Source organism: Pipistrellus kuhlii, unplaced genomic scaffold (genome assembly GCF_014108245.1).
Source record: "Pipistrellus kuhlii isolate mPipKuh1 unplaced genomic scaffold, mPipKuh1.p scaffold_m20_p_1, whole genome shotgun sequence".
Lineage (NCBI taxonomy): Eukaryota > Metazoa > Chordata > Mammalia > Chiroptera > Vespertilionidae > Pipistrellus > Pipistrellus kuhlii.
The window spans coordinates 168164563-168170562 of NW_023425404.1; the positions used below are offsets into that span (position 1 = coordinate 168164563).

Here is a 6000-nt window from a genome sequence, read left to right on the forward strand (position 1 = left end):
AGAAAGAGGGAGAGGGGAGGAGAGGAGAGAAAGAGGGGGAGGGGAGGAGAGGAGAGAAAGAGGGAGAGGGGAGGGGAGGAGAGAAAGAGGGGGAGGGGAGGGAGGGGAAGGGAGGGGGGGAAAGGGGAGGGGGAGGAAAGAAGAGAGAGAGAGAGAGAGAGAGGAGAGAAAGAGAGAAAGAGAGAGAGAAGAGGAGAGAGAGAGAGAGAGAGAGGGAGAGGGAGGGAGGGAGAGGAGAGAAGGAAGGGGGAGGGAGGGAAAAGAAGGGAGAAAGAGAGAGAAATAGGAGGGAAAGGGGGAAGGAGGGATAGTTGGGAAGAGAAGAGAAGGAGAAACAGAGAGAGAGGAGGCGGCAGAGAGAAAAGTGAATTTTAAAAAAAATCAGCAAAGAACTGATGAAAAAGATCAAAATCTTCCCAAGGACAAAATCAAACAAACACCTAGGAGCCTTTCCTCTCCCGTGGGCTTCCGCCTCCAGCCCCCGCCCCACTCCATCCTCCAGGCGCGGGTCCGCGCTGGCCCGTCCAGCGAACAGCCCGGCCGTGGGGCGGGCCGGCCCGGCGCGGGGGGCAGGGCGCCCTCCGCCCCTCGGGGAGCCCGGCGCGGGGACATAGGGCGCCCTCCGCCCCTCGGGGAGCCCGGCGCGGGGGCATAGGGCGCCCTCCGCCCCTCGGGGAGCCCGGCGCGGGGGGCAGGGCGCCCTCCGCCCCGCGGGGGGCCCGGCGCGGGGGGCAGGGCGCCCTCCGCCCCTCGGGGAGCCCGGCGCGGGGGGCAGGGCGCCCTCCGCCCCTCGGGGAGCCCGGCGCGGGGGGCAGGGCGCCCTCCGCCCCTCGGGGAGCCCGGCGCGGGGGGATAGGGCGCCCTCCGCCCCTCGGGGAGCCCGGCGCGGGGGGATAGGGCGCCCTCCGCCCCTCGGGGAGCCCGGCGCGGGGGGCAGGGCGCCCTCCGCCCCTCGGGGAGCCCGGCGCGGGGGGCAGGGCGCCCTCCGCCCCTCGGGGAGCCCGGCGCGGGGGGCAGGGCGCCCTCCGCCCCTCGGGGCGCCCAGGGCGGCCGCAGACCCGGCGGCACCGGGGGCGGCACAGACGGGAGGGAGGCGGGGGTGTCGCCTCGGAGCGGGGAGAGCACCACAGGCCCCGCCCGAGCTTCGGGCGCTTCCGTTCACAAAGAGCGCGGAGGGCTGTGAACGCGGCGGGCATTTAACTTCCCAACCGGCCCGCCGCCCGGCGCCCCCTCGGCCGCGGAGGACGCGGGCCGGGAGGCAAGGGCGGTCGGAAGCCGAGCCTGCGGGCCTCTCCGCACCGCGCCCGCCGGGCCCACGTCCCCCCGCGCCGCGCGGCCCCCTTCTCGGCAGCGCCCTGCCCGGCCCGGCCCGGCCTCCGGGACGCCCGGGAGCCGCCCCTGCCGCCCTCGCCGGGCCCACAGCCCCCGCGGGGCCCTCACCCGAGCTCCGGCCGCCGCTCCCTCCGTCTGCGGCCGCATCGCCGCCCTCGAGCCTGCCTTCCTCGTCGGCTCCTTCCGCCCCAACGCGTGCTCGGGCGCCGGGACAGTTTGAAAATGGCGCGGACAGGCGCTCCCGGCCCGCAGGAGGAGGCGCGCCGTTGCCCCGGTAACGGGAGCGGCGGCCCGAGAGGCGCGCGGCGGGGACGCGCCGGCGGTGATGGCGGCGGCGGCGGCGCGGGCCCCGGTGCCCGGAAGCGCCTGGGCCCGGGCGGCGCGAGGCCACAGCGCCCCCTGGCGGCCGGCGAGCCCGTAGCCCAGCGGAGAGCGGCGGCGGCGGCGGCGGCGGTGGCGGCCTCTGCAGGCCGGGTGCGCTCACGTCCGGGCGCGGGGTGAACCGCTGCCCAGCCTGGCTCCTGCGGAGAATTAACCTTCACCGACCAGGGGGACGCTTACTCACCGGGAAAAATCCATTTAGAAGCCACATTGTAGCCTCAGCCGGCTCGGCTCAGAGTTTGGAGGGTCGGCCTGCGGACCTAAGGGTCCCGAGTTCTATTCGGGTCAAGGGCACATGCCTGGGTTGGAGGCTGGATCCCCAGTGTCGAGCGTGCAGGAGGCAGCTGATCAATGATTCTCTCATTGATCTTTCTATCTTTCCCTCTTCCTTATTCTCTGAAATCAATAAAAATATATTTATTTATTTAATCAATTTTTTTCTCATTTTTTAAATTAAGGTATTATATGTGTACATATCTTACCAATTCCCACCCCTCACCCCACCCCCTCTTCCATACATGCCCTCCCTCCCCGGAGTTTTTCGTCCATTGGTTATGCTTATATGCATGTATACAAGTCCTTCGGTTGATCTCTTATCTCCCCCATATCTCCCTACCCTCCCCGCTGTAATTTGAGAGTCCGTTTGTTTCTTTACAAAAATATATTTTTTAAAAAGTCACATTGTCTTTGCAGCTTTTCCCCACAGCCTCCCACCCATGTCCCCTGTGAACCCTGCGAAGGGCCATTTGGATATGGATAGCATCTTTTGGGGGCCATACAAAGCTTCTAACTTAGAAGTTAGCCTTCATATTTGGTTAAGTATGTAATTACCTTGCCCCTAATGCCTTGGCAAGGCCAGACCAAATGATTTTGCCGGCATTATACAGCCTGCGGGCAGGATGTTCCCCACCCCTGGTGTCAGCCTTATAAAGCAAGTCCTCTCTTAATGTTGTGACTTTAAGCAAAGGATGTGTAACAAAGCCAATTCACCATAGGCTACTTGATATAAACGAGGTAGGATCCTACTACATATTTCTAGTCACACAAAAAATCACCAAACTTTTAAAGAAAAGTCTTCTAATGTTAAATACTGAAATAAATGTGATCTATATATATACATATTTCAGAAAGATTAATAAAATAAATAAGATAACTGAAACCAGTTTGGCTCAGTGGATAGAGTGTCCGCCTGTGGACTGAAGGGTCCCGAGTTCGATTCCGATCAAGGGCATGTACCTGGGTTACGGGCACATCTCCAGCAGGAGGTGTGCAAGAGGAAGCTGATCGATGATTCTCATCGATATTTCTAACTCTCTATCCCTCTCCTTTCCTCTCTGTAAAAAAATCAATAAAATATATTTTTAAATAAATAAATAAATAAGATAATTATTTTTCAACCCACTTATTCTGCTTCAGGGTGGCAGGCGGCCAGAGCCTATCCCTGCAGCTCCCGTCCCACGGCGGAAACCCACTCTGACAGGACGCCCTTCCATTGCAGGGTGCGCTCAGACCCGCACCACATGCAGGGACAATGTGGACACCCCAGTTAACCCAACTTGCACATCTTGGGGATGTGGGAAGATCTCCAAGAACATTCACCCAGACATGGGGAGGACAGACAAACTCTGCCCACACAGGCAGAGGCCCCAGCCAGTATTTTTTTTCCCCCCCTCATCAACCTCCTAACAAAAGGACCTTTAAACAAACGATGTTATTCAGAACCTCGTGTTAAAGACTTCATCTCATCAAAATGTAAGTGTTGATATATCTCTCCTGGACATCCCCAACTGTGAATTACCTTAGCTAGAGATTATCTTACTCATCTATGTTTCTTTAGCATCTACCACATTAAACATTTGTGAATTGAATTAAATTTAAACAGAGAACCTGCTCACATAAAGAAAACACAGGGTCTGCCGAAACCGGTGTGGCTCAGTGGATAGAGCCCTGGCCTGCGGACTGAAAGGTCCCAGGTTTGATTCCGGTCAAGGGCATGTACATTGGTTGCAGGCACATCCCCATTTGGGGGTATGCAAGAGGCAGCTGATCGATGATTCTCTCTCATCTATGTTTCTAACTATCCCTCTCTCTTCCTCTCTATAAGAAATAAATAAAATGTATTTTAAAAAGAAAAGAAAACACAGGGTCAATTCCTAGAATTCTATTTCTCTTCTGAAATAATCACAGAGGAACTCAATTCCTTTTTGTTTACTACTTTTCCAAAACGTGCTTACTCTTTATCTATCATGTAACTACTCTCTAGGTTGTGAATAATTTTGCAAACATTCATGTGTTGCTTTAATATGTGCTTAGTCTGTTTTCCGTTCCCTTTGGAGCTTCATAAAAGATCAAAAGGTGTGAACTGAATCAAGTTGAATTTAACTGAACTGAATGAACTAGGCCTTCTGACACCAAGTCTAGAATGCAAAGTTGCCTGCCTTGAGCCAGGAAACCAGAGATAGGGCTAAAATGTCAATATTGCCCTAACTGGTTTGGCTCAATGGATAGAGCGTCAGCCTACAGACTGAAAGATCCCGGGTTCGATTTCAGTCAAGGGCATGTACCTTGGTTGCGGACACATCCCCACTAGGAGGTGTGCAGGAGGCAGCTGATCGAGGTTTCTCTCTCATTGATGTTTCTAACTCTCTATCCTGCTTCCTTCATCTCTGTAAAATCAATAAAAAATACGAAAAATAAAATTAAAAAATAAAATGTCAATATTACTGTCAGCTAATTTACATCCTTTTATTTAAGCACCAAGGACTCAATTTCCCTATTGCCACAGGTGCATGCTTTGGCTAGCAACCTGATTGTTACTGGCAGATAAGGATAATGGGTATGATAGTTCCAGTCTGTCTGGAGCCTTGCAGTGTAGCCTCCGTAGTGACTTGGCTACAAAAGGCACTCAAGCTGTGTAAATGATCAGATGTTATGAGAAGCTATTCTCTAGCAGCAGAGACACTAGGAAATAATTCTCAAGAAAGGGTCCCTTTTAAAGCACAATGCTAAGGCATCTTGATGATGTAGCAATTTATTTTATATATATTAATATCTCTCTCTTTGACATCCCCAATTGTGAACTTCTTTAGAGACATTAGAAATTTTCCTTTCATAGCGGTAGTACAAGAAATTACACCTTTTAATCACCTTTTGGAGTCAGTAAGAGTAAAGAGCAGGAGCTCTGTGTGAATGAAAAGACTAATAAGCAGTAATATCCTATATAATAAAAGCCCAATATGCTAAGTGTCTGGTCGTCCAATCAATCAAAACGTAATCTGCTAATGAGGCTAAGGCCACTCAACCGCTCACTATGATGTGCACTGACCACCAGGGAGCATATGCTCCACCCAGTAGGTTAGCTTGCTGCTGGGGTCCTGCCGATCAGGACTGAGACAAGCCAGACACTCCCTGGAGCCCTCCCACAGTCCCTCCCAGGCCCCAATTGTGCACTGGCGGGGGTCCCTAGAACTGGCCTGCACCCTCTCACAGTCCAGAATCCCTCGGGGGATGTAGGAGAGCTGGCTTTGGTCTGATGGCAGAACAACTGGATGCTATGACATGTACTGACCACCAGGAGGCAGACGCTCAATGCAGGAGCTGGTCCCTGATGGTCAGTACACTCCCACAGGGGGAGCACCGCTCAGCTCCCACCTCCGAGGCAGTTGTACATCTCCGAGTGCTTCTGGACTATGAGAGGGTGCAGGCCAGGCTGAGCCGCTCCCTCCCTTCCTGTTTCCACGAATTTCATGCACCAGGCCTCTAGCCTATAAAAATAAAAGTGTAATATGCTAATTAGACCAGACATCCTTCCAGATGACTTTCTGGACAAAGATGGGGCTGTAAGGGAAGCCTGGGTTCCAGGAGAAGGAAGGCCTATTCTTGCACAGCTGGCGAGCGCAGCTGCAGCAGTGACAGGAGCCTCTCCTGCCTCCATGGCAGTGCTAAAGATCCCTCAGGGGATGTCTGCCTCATGGCTCAGGCCTGCTCCCTGCTGGCAGGCGGACATCCCCCGAGGGATCCCGGACTGCTAGAGGGCGCAGGCCGGGCTGAGGGACCCACTCCCAGGGCACAGATGTCATGCACCGGGACTCTAGTAAAGTAATAATAGCCATTGTGCATTGAACGCTTGTTAGGTTTTGTTTCAAGTTATCCCCTGGTTTTCAGGCACTGTTTCAGGGAATCACCATGATAATCCCGTGAAGTATGGATATCCCCATTTTACAGATGGGATTAAGTAATTTACCAGAAGTTATAAAACAAGTGATACAACCTTCACTTCTGCTCAGG

At 54.4% G+C, this 6000-nt stretch overlaps 1 protein-coding gene across 4 annotated transcripts in view; it reads right to left on the reverse strand.

Annotated features, from left to right (window-relative positions):
- CEP135 (centrosomal protein 135) overlaps positions 1-1580 on the reverse strand; it is a 79950-nt gene extending 78370 nt beyond the window's left edge. For all 4 annotated transcript variants that reach the window (XM_036415768.2, XM_036415758.2, XM_036415729.2 and 1 more), the window contains exon 1: positions 1441-1580. The gene's annotated coding sequence lies outside the window, so the exon portion shown is untranslated. The remainder of the gene's footprint in view (positions 1-1440) is intronic.
- Positions 1581-6000: the final 4420 nt, after the last annotated feature.